Source organism: Giraffa tippelskirchi, chromosome 10 (assembly GCF_054371585.1).
Source record: "Giraffa tippelskirchi isolate mGirTip1 chromosome 10, T2T-mGirTip1v1.2.pri, whole genome shotgun sequence".
NCBI lineage: Eukaryota > Metazoa > Chordata > Mammalia > Artiodactyla > Giraffidae > Giraffa > Giraffa tippelskirchi.
In genome coordinates, this window is record NC_137284.1 from 20,051,055 (window position 1) to 20,063,623 (window position 12,569).

A 12,569-nucleotide genomic window follows, 5' to 3' on the forward strand; every position below is an offset into this window, starting at 1 on the left:
CTTTCACTTTTCTTCTTTTCATAGCTTTTTGTAAGGCCTCCTCAGACAACAGTTTTGCCTTTTTGCATTTCTTTTTCTTGGGGATGGTCTTGATCACTGCCGCCTGTACAATGTCATTAACCTCCATCCATAGTTCTTCAGGCATTCTGTCTATCAGATCTAATCCCTTGAATCTATTTCTCACTTCCACTGTATAATTGTAAGGATATGATTTAGGTCATACCTGAATGGTCTAGTAGTTTTCCCTACTTTCTTCAATTTAAGTCTGATTTTGGCAATAAGGAATTCATGATCTGAGCCACAGTAAGCTCCCGACCTTTTTTTTTTTTCTGACTGTATAGAACTTCTCCATCTTTGGCTGCAAAGAATATGATCAATTTGATTTCAGTATTGACGATCTGGTGATGTCCATGTGTAGAGTCTTGTCTCTTGTTGTTAGAAGAGGGTGTTTGCTATGACCAGTGCATTCTCTTGGCAAAACTCTGTTAGCCTTTGCCCTGCTTCATTCTGTACACTAAGGCTGAATTTGCCTTTACTCCAGGTATTTCTTGACTTCCTATTTTGCATTCTTTCGTCCTTGGGTCACCACGAAACTGTCACAACATTGTTAATCCACTATGCTTCAATATAAAGTAAAAAGTTTTTAAAATAAATAAATGCCAAAACAATGTGAATTTACAAAGAATTTAATAGATGAATCTAACTTGCCCGATGGAAGAGCATTTTACAAATTCCAACATGTATAATACAATCTAGATTTTAAAAACAGTAACAATTTTACCTTGCATTTTTAAAGAGCTCTTGCATACTTATTGAATATTGGGTGCTATCCATGAAACAAGTAGGTGGTGTATTATTTTCCTAATTGTATTTTTGTGTAATTATTTATTTTCTGTAATAATTGTGTATTATTGTGTATTATTTGTGTATTATTTTCCTAACTGAGGAAGCTGTGTGGCAGAGCACTGAACTCAGAAGATTTGATCTCCAGTCTGACCTCAAGCCTTAGTCTCCATAACACAGGGCTGCTAAATGTGATCTGTGTGAAGGTCCCTTCTAACTCCGTTCATTCTTGATTTAATGAATTGATGTCAATACTAGATGCAGAAGCCAGATATCCTAGTTTTAAGCGTTAGAATATTCTAGGGGAGAGACATTAATACTATGATTTATTAGGTATCTACTATGTACTAGACCTTTCCCATTTATTATTTCACAACCATCTAAGTGTCGTAATTGATTTAGAAAAAAAGAATCCAACCTGGTTTACTAGGTTCCCAGAACAATGTCTTTTTAAAAACGTATTTATTTTTATTTATTTATTTGGCTACATTGGGTCTTAATTGCGGCATGCAGGATGCATATGGGATCTGGTTCCATATGGGATCTGTTTACTACTATTGGCAGGACCAGAGATCTAACCTGGGCACCCTGCATTGGGAGCACAGAGTCTTAGCTACTGGACCACCAGGGAAGTCCCTCATGCTTTTTTCCTTCCCACACCTGCCTTCCCTTATGGATCACAAGGCCACCCAGTTAAATTAGGGCTTTGTGTATCACCACTAAAGTAGCACCCCTCAAATTCAAAACCCATCACCTGAGACCTTGCTAGATACAGATTCTCATTCTGTTCATCTGGGGTAAAGGCCAAGACTGCATGTCTAACAAGCTCCCAGACATATAAGCATTTAACTAGTGCCTGTTCTATATCTATTGGTTGGCCAAAAGGTTCATTCAGGTTTTTCTGTAAGATGTCATGGAAAAACCTAAACAAACTTTTTGGCCAACCCAGTACCTATCTTGGCTATGTGTTTGCCCTCAACTTGCTTCCCTCCAGTGGGGCTTCCCAGGTGGCGCTAGTGGTAAAGAACCCACCTGTCAGTGCAGGAGATATGAGATGCAAGTTCGATCCCTGGGTCAGGAAGATCCCCTGGAGGAGGGCATGGCAACCCACTCCAGTGTTCTTGCCTGGAGAATCCCATGAAGAGAGGAGCCTGGTGGGTATATAGGGTCACAAAAGTCAGACAGAACTGAAGCAACTTAGCATGCACATGCTTCCCTCCAGTGAGAAAACAGATGAGAAAATGAAATATTCAGTTCAGTTCAGTTGCTCAGTCATGTCCGACTCTTTGCGACCCCATGAACCACAGCACGCCAGGCCTCCCTATCCATCACCAACTTCCAGAGTCCACCCAAACCAATGTCCATTGAGTCGGTGATGCCATCCAACCATCTCATCCACTGTCATCCCCTTCTCCTCCTGCCTTCAATCTTTCCCAGCATCAGGGTCTTTTCAAATGAGTCAGCGCTTCGCATCAGGTGGCCAAAGTATTGGAGTTTCAGTTTCAGCATCAGTCCTTCCAATGAACAGGACTGATTTCCTTTAGGATGGACTGATTGGATCTCCTTGCAGTCCAAGGGACTCTCAAGAGTCTTATCCAACACCACAGTTCAAAAGCATCAATTCTTCGGTGCTCAGCTATCTTCACAGTCCAACTCTCACATCCATACATGACCACTGGAAAAACCATAGCCTTGACTAGATGGACCTTTGTTGGCAAAGTAATGTCTCTGCTTTTCAATATGCTGTCTAGGTTGGTCATAACTTTCCTTCCAAGGAGTAAGCATCTTTTAATTTCATGGCTGCAATCACCATCTGCAGTGATTTTGGAGCCCCCAAAATAAAGTCAGCCACTGTTTCCACTGTTTCCCCATCTATTTGCTGTGAAGTGATAGGACCGGATGCCATGATCTTAGTTTTCTGAATGTTGAGCTTTAAGCCATCTTTTTCACTCTCCTCTTTCACTTTCATCAAGAGGCTCTTTAGTTCTTCCTCACTTTCTGCCATAAGGGTTGTGTAATCTGCGTATCTGAGGTTATTGCTATTTCTCCCAGCAATCTTGATTCCAGCTTGTGCTTCCTTCAGCCCAGCGTTTCTCATGATGTACTCTGCATATAAGTTAAATAAGCAGGGAAAATGCAATGGGATAAAAACAAAGTCTTGAGGGACAATGATGAATTAGCAAAGAGAACAAAGGATGGGAAAGGAATTCACTCAGAGGAAAAAACACTGACAAAGCTACCCAGTGTATTTAGAGCACTGTAATTTGTCCATTATGGCCGGAATAGAAGAGGAGGAGAAATGGCAAGAGATAAAATTGCTATTTACTGAGTGCCCTCGATTTGCCAGACTCTTTTCAAGTAATAGGATTTAGTGGTAAGCAAGACAGACAAGATGTCTGCTTTAATGGAGTTTGCATTCAAGTAAATAGAATAAAATAATGTAATAATGATAAGTGATTTTAAAAAGTAAGACATGAAAATGTCCTAGCGAATGATTGGCAGGGCGGCTGCCACTGGCTCTTTGAAGGGAAGGCAAGTTTGAGGAGCTGACCTTGGCTTTAGATTTGAGAACAGAGAAGAAGCCAGCTATGTAAAGGTCTGGGATTAGCAGAGGAAACCAAGGATACAGCCGTAAGGTCAAAATTTGCTTGGTCTGTTCCTGGAACCAGAACAGTGTGGTTGCAAATATGAAGAGGTTGTATTTGGCTGCCTCTCCTTTACCTCCCATATCCAATCAGTTACCAAATAGGTTTTTTAAAATATGTATTTATTTATTTGGCTGTGTTGAATCTTAAATGGGGCACACAAGATTTTTAGCTGTGACATGATGGATCTAGTTCCCTGACCAGGGATTGAACTCAGGCTCCCTGCATTGGCAGTGCAGAGTCTTAGCCACTGAACCACCAGGGAAGTCCCAATTACCAAGTAGTTTTGATTCTACTCCCTAAAAAAATGCTCAAATCCATCCCCTTGATTCCATCTCTACTGGGCTTTCAATCAACTGCCTCTAATCGATTCCCTACACAGTAGCCCCTAGACCTTTAGGAAATGGAAATTCAAGTATTCTTTCTTATGCCTAAAACCCTTGGGTGGCTCCTATTCCCATCAGAATAAAGCCTAAACTCTTTATCATGATTTGTAAGGACTCCAGGGGTCTGTGTCTGCATACCTCTTTTACCACATGCCTCTCTGTACTCTCTATTTCAGTCATAATTCCTAAAACACACCAATTTCCTCTGCCTCTGGCATTCTTTCTGCCTCCTTCCATCCTCTCCACATACACATCTTTCTTCTGGCAAGTCCTCCTCATCCATCACATCTTCTGTGAAACCTACACCTACCTCCCTGCTCATCCTTTGAGCTGGGACATCCTGAACTTCTTTTATAAAAGTGTTCATCCTGCTAAATTGTAATCACTTATTTAATCTGTTTCCCCCATTTGACTAGGGGAAGACCATCAATGCTTTGCTCTGCTTTATATCTACATGTCTAGCATTAGAGTAGTAGGGACTCAAAAATTTGTTAAAAGAGTAAGTCAATAAATTAATGGAAGTTGAGATAGGCAGTTATATCATAGCTTTACGTCACCACATGAAATTTGGACACTATGGTGGTGGCAGCAAGGAGCCACTGAAGAACTTTAAGGAAATGATTCTATTTGTATTTATGAAAGATCAACAAAGCAACAAAACACAGATTTCAAGTGAATGAAATTGGCAATAGTGAATGTGAAGGTAGGAGGCTGGTTGTTTCCATTACTGAAAGGAGGAATGATGAATACCTGAATCTGCAGAAAACAGTTTAGAGAGATAGCAAGAAAGAAGAAATTTAAGGACTTAGTAGCTGGACGAGAAGGTAGAAAGAAAAAGGGCTCAAGATTGGCACCTACATTTCTAAGTTGGCTAACTTATTGGATAGAAATGCCATTCCCTGAAACTGGAAATATCTAAGTAGAAATTAAAGTAGAAGATAAAGTCAGTTTTAGACGTGTTGAGTTCCAAGCCATACGTACAAGTGGAGGTATCTTGGTAGGCAATTGGATCTGGACTCAGGAAAGAGATCTGGGTGGCAATACAGATTTGAGAGTCATTGGCATATAGATGAGATTTAAAATCATGTAGGTAGAAGAGATCACCCAGAGAAAATGCACAGATAAACTGAAATTAAGCAGCATAAACTGAAACCACAAGCTTAATAGTTTTCAATGAATGCTGTGAATCCTTCTAGCAAATTGTCAGAACCAAGGGAGGTCTTGGAACCCCTGAACTTGCAACTAGTGTCAGAAATAAGGGTGATCTTACAGGCTGTGCTCCCTCAAACTTCACAATTCACCAAAAGTCATCCCTAAGGATTCATAGGAGACTGGAATGCAAAAGTAGGAAGTCAAGAAACACCTGTAGTAACAGGCAAATTTGGCCTTGGGAGTACAGAATGAAGCAGGGCAAAGGGTAACAGTTTTGCCAAGAGAACGCACAGGTCATTGGTCAGAGCAAACACCCTCTTCCAACAACACAAGAGAAGATTCTACACATGGACATCACCATATGGTCAACACCAAAATCAGATTGATTATATTCTTTGCAGCCAAAGATGGAGAAGCTCTATACAGTCAGCAAAAACAAGACTGGAGCTGACTGTGGCTCAGATCATGAACTCCTTATTGCCAAATTCAGACTTAAATTGAAGAAAGTAGGGAAAACCACTAGACCATTCGGGTATGACCTATATCAAATCCCTTATGATTATACAGTGGAAACGAGAAATAGATTTAAGGGACTAGATCTGATAGACAGAGTGCCTGATGAACTATGGACGGAGGTTCATGACATTATACAGGAGACAGGGATCAAGACCATCCCCATGGAAAACAAAAGCAAAAAAACAAAATGGCTGAGGAGCCCTTACAAATAGCTGAGAAAAGAAGAGAAGTGAAAAGCAAAGGAGGAAAAGAAAGACACCCATTTGAATGCAGAGTGCCAAAGAATAGCAAGGAGAGATAAGAAAGCCTTCCTCAGTGATCAATGCAAAGAAATAGAGGAAAACAATAGAATGGGAAAGACTAGAGATCTCTTCAAGAAAATTACAGATACCAAGGGAACATTTCATGCAAAGATGGGCTCAATAAAGGACAGAAATGGTATGGAACCTAACAGAAGCAGAAGATATTAAGAAGAGGTGGCAAGAATACACAGAAGAACTGTACAAAAAAAACCCTCCACGACCCGGATAATCACGATGGTGTGATCACTCACCTAGAGCCAGACATCCTAGAATGCGAAGTCAAGTAGGCCTTAGAAAGCATCACTAGGAACAAAGCTAGTGGAGGTGATGGAATTTCAGTTGAGCTATTTAAAATCCTAAAAGATGATGCTGTGAAAGTGCTGCACTCAATATGCCAGCAAATTTGGAAAACTCGGCAGTGGCCGCAGGACTGGAAAAGGTCAGTTTTCATCCCAATCCCAAAGAAAGGCAATGCCAAAGAATGCTCAAATTACTGCACAATTGCACTCATCTCACACGCTAGTAAAGTAATGCTCAAAATTCTCCAAGCCAGGCTTCAGCAATACGTGAACCGTGAACTTCCACACATTCAAGCTGGTTTTAGAAAAGGCAGAGGAACCAGAGATCAAATTGCCAACATCTGCTGGATCATCGAAAAAGCAAGCTGCTGCTGCTACTGCTGCTAAGTCGCTTCAGTCATGTCCGACTCTGTGCGACCCCATGGACGGCAGCTCACCAGGCTCCGCCGTCCCTAGGATTCTCCAGGCAAGAATACTGGAGTGGGTTGCCATTTCCTTCTCCAGTGCATGAAAGGGAAAAGTGAAAGTGAAGTTGCTCAGTCGTGTCCAACTCTTAGCGACCCCATGGACTGTAGCCTACCAGGCTCCTCCATCCATGGGATTTTCTAGGCAAGAGTACTGGAGTGGGGAAAAAGCAAGAGAGTTCCAGAAAAACATCTATTTCTGCTTTATTGACTATGCCAAAACCTTTGACTGTGTGGATCACCACAAACTGTGGAAAATTCTGAAAGAGATGGGAATACCAGACCGTCTGACCTGCCTCTTGAGAAACCTGTATGCAGATCAGGGAGCAACAGTTAGAACTGGACATGGAACAACAGACTGGTTCCAAATAGGAAAAGGAGTATGTCAAGGCTGTATATTGTCACCCTGCTTATTTAGCTTATATGCAGAGTACATCATGAGAAACGCTGGGCTGGAGTAAGCACAAGCTGAAATCAAGATTGCCAGGAGAAATATCAATAACCTCAGATATGCAGATGACACCACCCTTATGGCAGAAAGTGAAGAAAAATTAAAAAGCCTGTTGATGAAAGTGAGAGAGGAGAGTGAAGAAGTTGGCTTAAAGCTCAACATGCAGAAAACTAAGATCATGGCATCTGGTCCCATTACCTCATGGGAAATAGATGGAGAAATTGGAAACAGTGTCAGACTTTATTTTGGGGGGCTCCAAAATCACTGCAGATGGTGATTGCAGCCATGAAATTAAAAGACGCTTACTTCTTGAAAGGAAAGTTATGACCAACCTCAGTTCACTTCAGTTCAGTTCAGTCTCTCAGTCGTGTCTGACTCTTTGTGACCCCATGAATCGCAGCACGCCAGGCCTCCCTGTCCGTCACCAACTCCCGGAGTTTACCCAAACTCATGTCCATCGAGTTGGTGATGCCATCCAGCCATCTCATCCTCTGTCGTCCCCTTCTCTTCCTGCCCCCAATCCTTCCCAGCATCAGGGTCTTTTCCAATGAGTCAACTCTTCGCATGAGGTGGCCAAAGTATTGGAGTTTCAGCTTCAACATCAGTCCTTCCAATGAACACCCAGAGCTGATCTCCTTTAGGATGGACTGGTTTGGTCTCCTTGCAGTCCAAGGGACTCTCAAGAGTCTTCTCCGACACCACAGTTCAAAAGTATCAATTCTTCAGCGCTCCAAGATGGAGCTCCTAGATGGACATTTGTTGGCAAAGTAATGTCTCTGCTTTTTAATATGCTGTCTAGGTTGGTCATAACCTTCGTTCCAAGGAGTAAGCGTCTTTTAATTTCACGGCTGTAATCATCATCTGCAGTGATTTTGGAGCCCAAAAAAATAAAGTCTGACACTGTTTCCACTGTTTCCCCATCTATTTCCCATGAAGTGATGGATAGCATATTAAAAAGCAGAGACATTACTTTACCAACAAAGGTCTGTCTAGTCAAGGCTATGGTTTTTCCAGTAGTCATGTATGGATGTGAGAGTTGGACGGTGAAGATAGCTGAGCGCCAAAGAATTGATACTTTTGAATTGTGGTGTCGAAGAAGACTCTTGAGATTCCCTTGGACTGCAAGGAGATCAAACCAGTCCATCCTAAAGGAGATCAGCCCTGGGTGTTCATTGGAAGGACTGATGTTGAAGCTGAAACTCCAATACTTTGGCCACCTCATTCGAAGAGTTGATTCATTGGAAAAGACCCTGATGCCGAGGAGGATTAGGGGCAGGAGGAGAAGGGGACAACAGAGGATGAGATGGCTGGATGGCATCACCAACTCAATGGACATGTGTTTGGGTAAACTCCAGGAGTTGGTGAGGGACAAGGAGGCCTGGCGTGCTGCGATTCATGGGGTCACAAAGAGTCAGACACGACTGAGCGACTGAATGAACTGAAGGATTCATAGCAGCACTCTTTCTATCTGTCAAGTTCTAGAAACAAACAAACAAAAAAACATCCATCAACAGTAAGTGGATAAAGAAATTTTCAGTGTCATTTTAAAGTTGAATACTATATAAGTAAAAGTGGATCAATCTCATACATGTTAAATTTGGGAAAAAGGACCTACACATAAGAGTATATATTCTGTATAATTCTATTTATCTATAGGTGAAAAGTAAGCAAAACTAGGGGGAAGAAATCACATTAATGGTTATTTTTGGGACGTGGAGAGGAAAGGGACAGAAAGAGGACATTTGGATTGCTGATAATGACCTGTTTGTTGTTCTGGGTTGGGTTACATGGATGGATTAAGCTAGAAAATGTATTGCACTGTGTAACTACACTTTGTGCTTTTTTCCGTACATTAGTGATGCATTCATGCTAAGTTGTTTCAGTCGTGTCCAACTCTCTGCCACCCAATGGACTATAGACTGCCAGGCTCCTCTGTCCATGGGATTCTCCAGGCAAGAATACTGGAGTGGGTTGCCACACCCTCCTCCAGAGGATCATCCCAACCCAGGAATCAAACCCGAGTCTCTTTTGTCTCCTGCACTGGCAGGTGGGTTCTTTATTACTAGTGCCACCTTTGAAGCCCTACAGGGTAATTATAACTCAAATTAAATTATGTAGGAAGGGGAATTCCTCTTTTGGCCACAATGTAGTAACAGGACCTGGTTTTACTTTCCCATGTGAAACAATACACAAACAGATAACATAAGGACTTCCCTGGCGGTCCACTTGTTAAGATTCCATGCTTCCACTGTAAGAGGTGTAGGTTTGATCTCTGGTTGAGGAACTAAGATCCCTCATGCCATGAGGTGCAGCCAAAATATTAAAAAATTAATACATTAAGAAAAACAGACAACATACAGGAAACAATAGTTTCAAGAAACTGAACATCAGGCAACACAGGCTAGGCATCCTGAGAGGGCAGGCAAGTGAGATGAGATCTCTTTCTGCTCCACATTTCCACCCTCTGCAGCATGGAAAGCGGAAGCCCAGGTTGATCCCAGCCCTCTCCCTAAAGTTAGCAGATGGAGTTGGGAGACTTGGGAAAACAAAGGTGACTGGAGTTCACTGGAGAAGAGAGTGCAGTGACTGGGCGGAGGCTCTAGAAATCTATAGAGAGACCTTCTCACATGTTCAGAGGAGCACCCATCATAGGAGACAACTACTGGAGTTTGAGGAAGAGTCACCTGAAAGAGAAAATAATCTCTGACCTCACAAAGGGCCAGGTGTCACTAGTGGTAAAGAACCTTCTTGTCAATGCAGGAGATGCAAAAGACGTGGGTTCAGTCCCTGGGTCAGGAAGATCCCCTGGAGAAGGAAATGGCAACCCACTCCAGTATTCTTGCCTGGAGAATGCCATGGACAGAGGAGCCTGCCAGGCTACACTCCATGGGGTCGCAAAGAGCCAGACACGATTTAGTGACCAAACAACAGCAAGCGACTTAGCACACAGGCACAAAGAGCCAGGAATACTTCGTGTTCCCACCAGCCACAGTGGGAAAAATCTGATCATTAGATATTGCCTCAGTAGTAGGGAAAAGTAGCCCCTACTAAAGGCTACTCTGGTCCTACCTTAGGTGAAAGTTTAAAAGCTATCTTTATTCTTGAAAGCACCAAAGTATTTCAAGTAAGATAACTATGTCCTGGGTTTCCCTTGTAACTCAGTGGCAAAGAATTCACCTGCCAATGCAGGAGACAAGAGTTTGATCCTGGGTCAGGAAGATCCTCTGGAGAAGGAAATGGCAACCCACTCCAGTATTCTTGCCTGGAGAATCAAATGGACAAAGGAGCCTGGTATGCTGCAGTCCATGGGGTTGCAAAGAGTCAGACATGACTTAGTGACTAAACAACAACAACTATGTCCCAGGAAAAAAAGCTCAAGGATATGTATATGAATCCAAAAATATCCAACTCCCAACAAGGAAATATGCATAGTGTTTGGCATTCAAATAAAAATGACCAGTCATGCAAAGATGCAGGAAAATATGATGCATTATACAATAACTGATCAATAGAAACATCCATGAATGATATAAATTATAGAATAAGTCGACAAAGACATAAAAACCTTTTTTTAAAAGAAAGTTTTATTTATTTGTTTGCATCAGGTTTTAGTTGCAGCTCTATGGATCTTCATTGCATCATGGAGGATCTTTCCTTGCCAACTCTGTATAAGTGTTATGTTATCAATTGTTTCTCTTTGAACTAACAGATAAGAAACTGAGATTTAGAGAGGTTAAGTAATTGCCCAAGGACAGGCAGATAAGTGGCAGAACCAGTCCAAACACAGATCCATGTTACTCCAAAGTTTATACACTTAACCATTGTTCTATTCTGTCTCCTGAAATTGAAGAGGAAACTACTTCTGGTTCAAGATGGTCACTGATACCAAATAATTTATTAAACAACTGCCTTAGACCCAGTTCTGACACAGATGCTAAGGATACGAACACACACACACACACACACATATATAGATAGACATATATTTGGGCTTCCTTGGTGGCTCAGTGGTAAAGAATCCATTTGCCAATACAGGAGATTCGGATTCAGTCCCGGGGTCAGGAAGATCCCCTGGAAAAGGAAATGACAACCCATGCCTGTATTCTTACCAGGATAATCCCGTGGACAGAGGAGTCTGGCAGGCTACAATCCATGGATCACAAAAAGTTGGACAAGCAGCTGCTGCTGCTGCTGCTAAGTTGCTTCAGTCGTGTCCAACTCTGTGCGACCCCATAGACGGCAGCCCACCAGGTTCCACCGTCCCTGGGATTCTCCAGGCAAGAACACTGGAGTGGGTTGCCATTTCCTTCTCCAGTGCATGAAAGGGAAAAGTGAAAGTGAAGTCGCCTAGTCGTGTCCGACTCATAGCGACCCCATGGACTGCAGCCTACCAGGCTCCTCCGTCCATGGGAGTTTCCAGGCAAGAGCACTGGAGTGGGGTGCCATTGCCTTCTCTGAAGTTGGACAAGACTTGCAACTAAATGACAACTTTATGTGTAACACATATTTATATACATACACAGTATTTGTGGTATGTACATCAGTTGTAGCTGGTTGAGTTCACTGAACTTCTCAGTTTTTCTGTCATTTTTGGTCTTGTCAAGGTCTTGTTTGTTTTGTTTTTTAATTGAAGTATAGTTGATTTACAATGTCTCAGGTGTATAGCAAAAAGATTCAGTCACATATATATTATATATATATAAAATATATATATTATTTTTAAGATTATTTTCCCTTATAGGCTATTACAAATACTGAATATAAGTTCCCTGTGCTATACTGTAGGTCCTTGTTGTTTACCTATTTTGTATATAGTAATATGCATATGTTAATCCTAAACTCGTAATTTATCCCTCCCCGGCCCAATTTCCCTTTGGTAACCAGAAGTTTGTTTTCTATTTCTGAGAGTCTATATTCATTATCACAGTAATCCAAGTCTATGCCCCAACCAGTAATGCTGAAGAAGCTGGAGTTGAATGCTTCTATGAAGACCTACAAGGCCTTCTAGAACTAACACCCAAAATAGATGTCCTTTCCATTATAGGGGACTGGAATGCAAAAGTAGGAAGTCAAGAAATACCTGGAGTAACAGGCACATTTGGCCTTGGAGTACAGAATGAAGCAGGGCAAAGGCTAACAGAGTTTTGCCAGGAGAACACACTCGTCATAGCAAACACCCTCTTCCAACAACACAAGAGAAGACTCTACACATGGACATCATCAGATGGTCAATACCAAAATCAGATCGATTATATTCTTTGCAGCCAAAGATGGAGAAGCTCTATACAGTCAGCAAAAACAAGACTGGAGCTGACTGTGGCTCAGATCATGAACTTCTTATTGCCAAATTCAGACTTAAATTAAAGAAAGTACGGAAAACTACTAGACCATTCAGGTATGACCTAAATCAAATCCCTTATGATTATACAGTGGAAGTTAGAAATAGATTTAAGGGACTAGATCTGATAGACAGAGTGCCTGATGAACTATGGACTGAGCTTCATGACATTG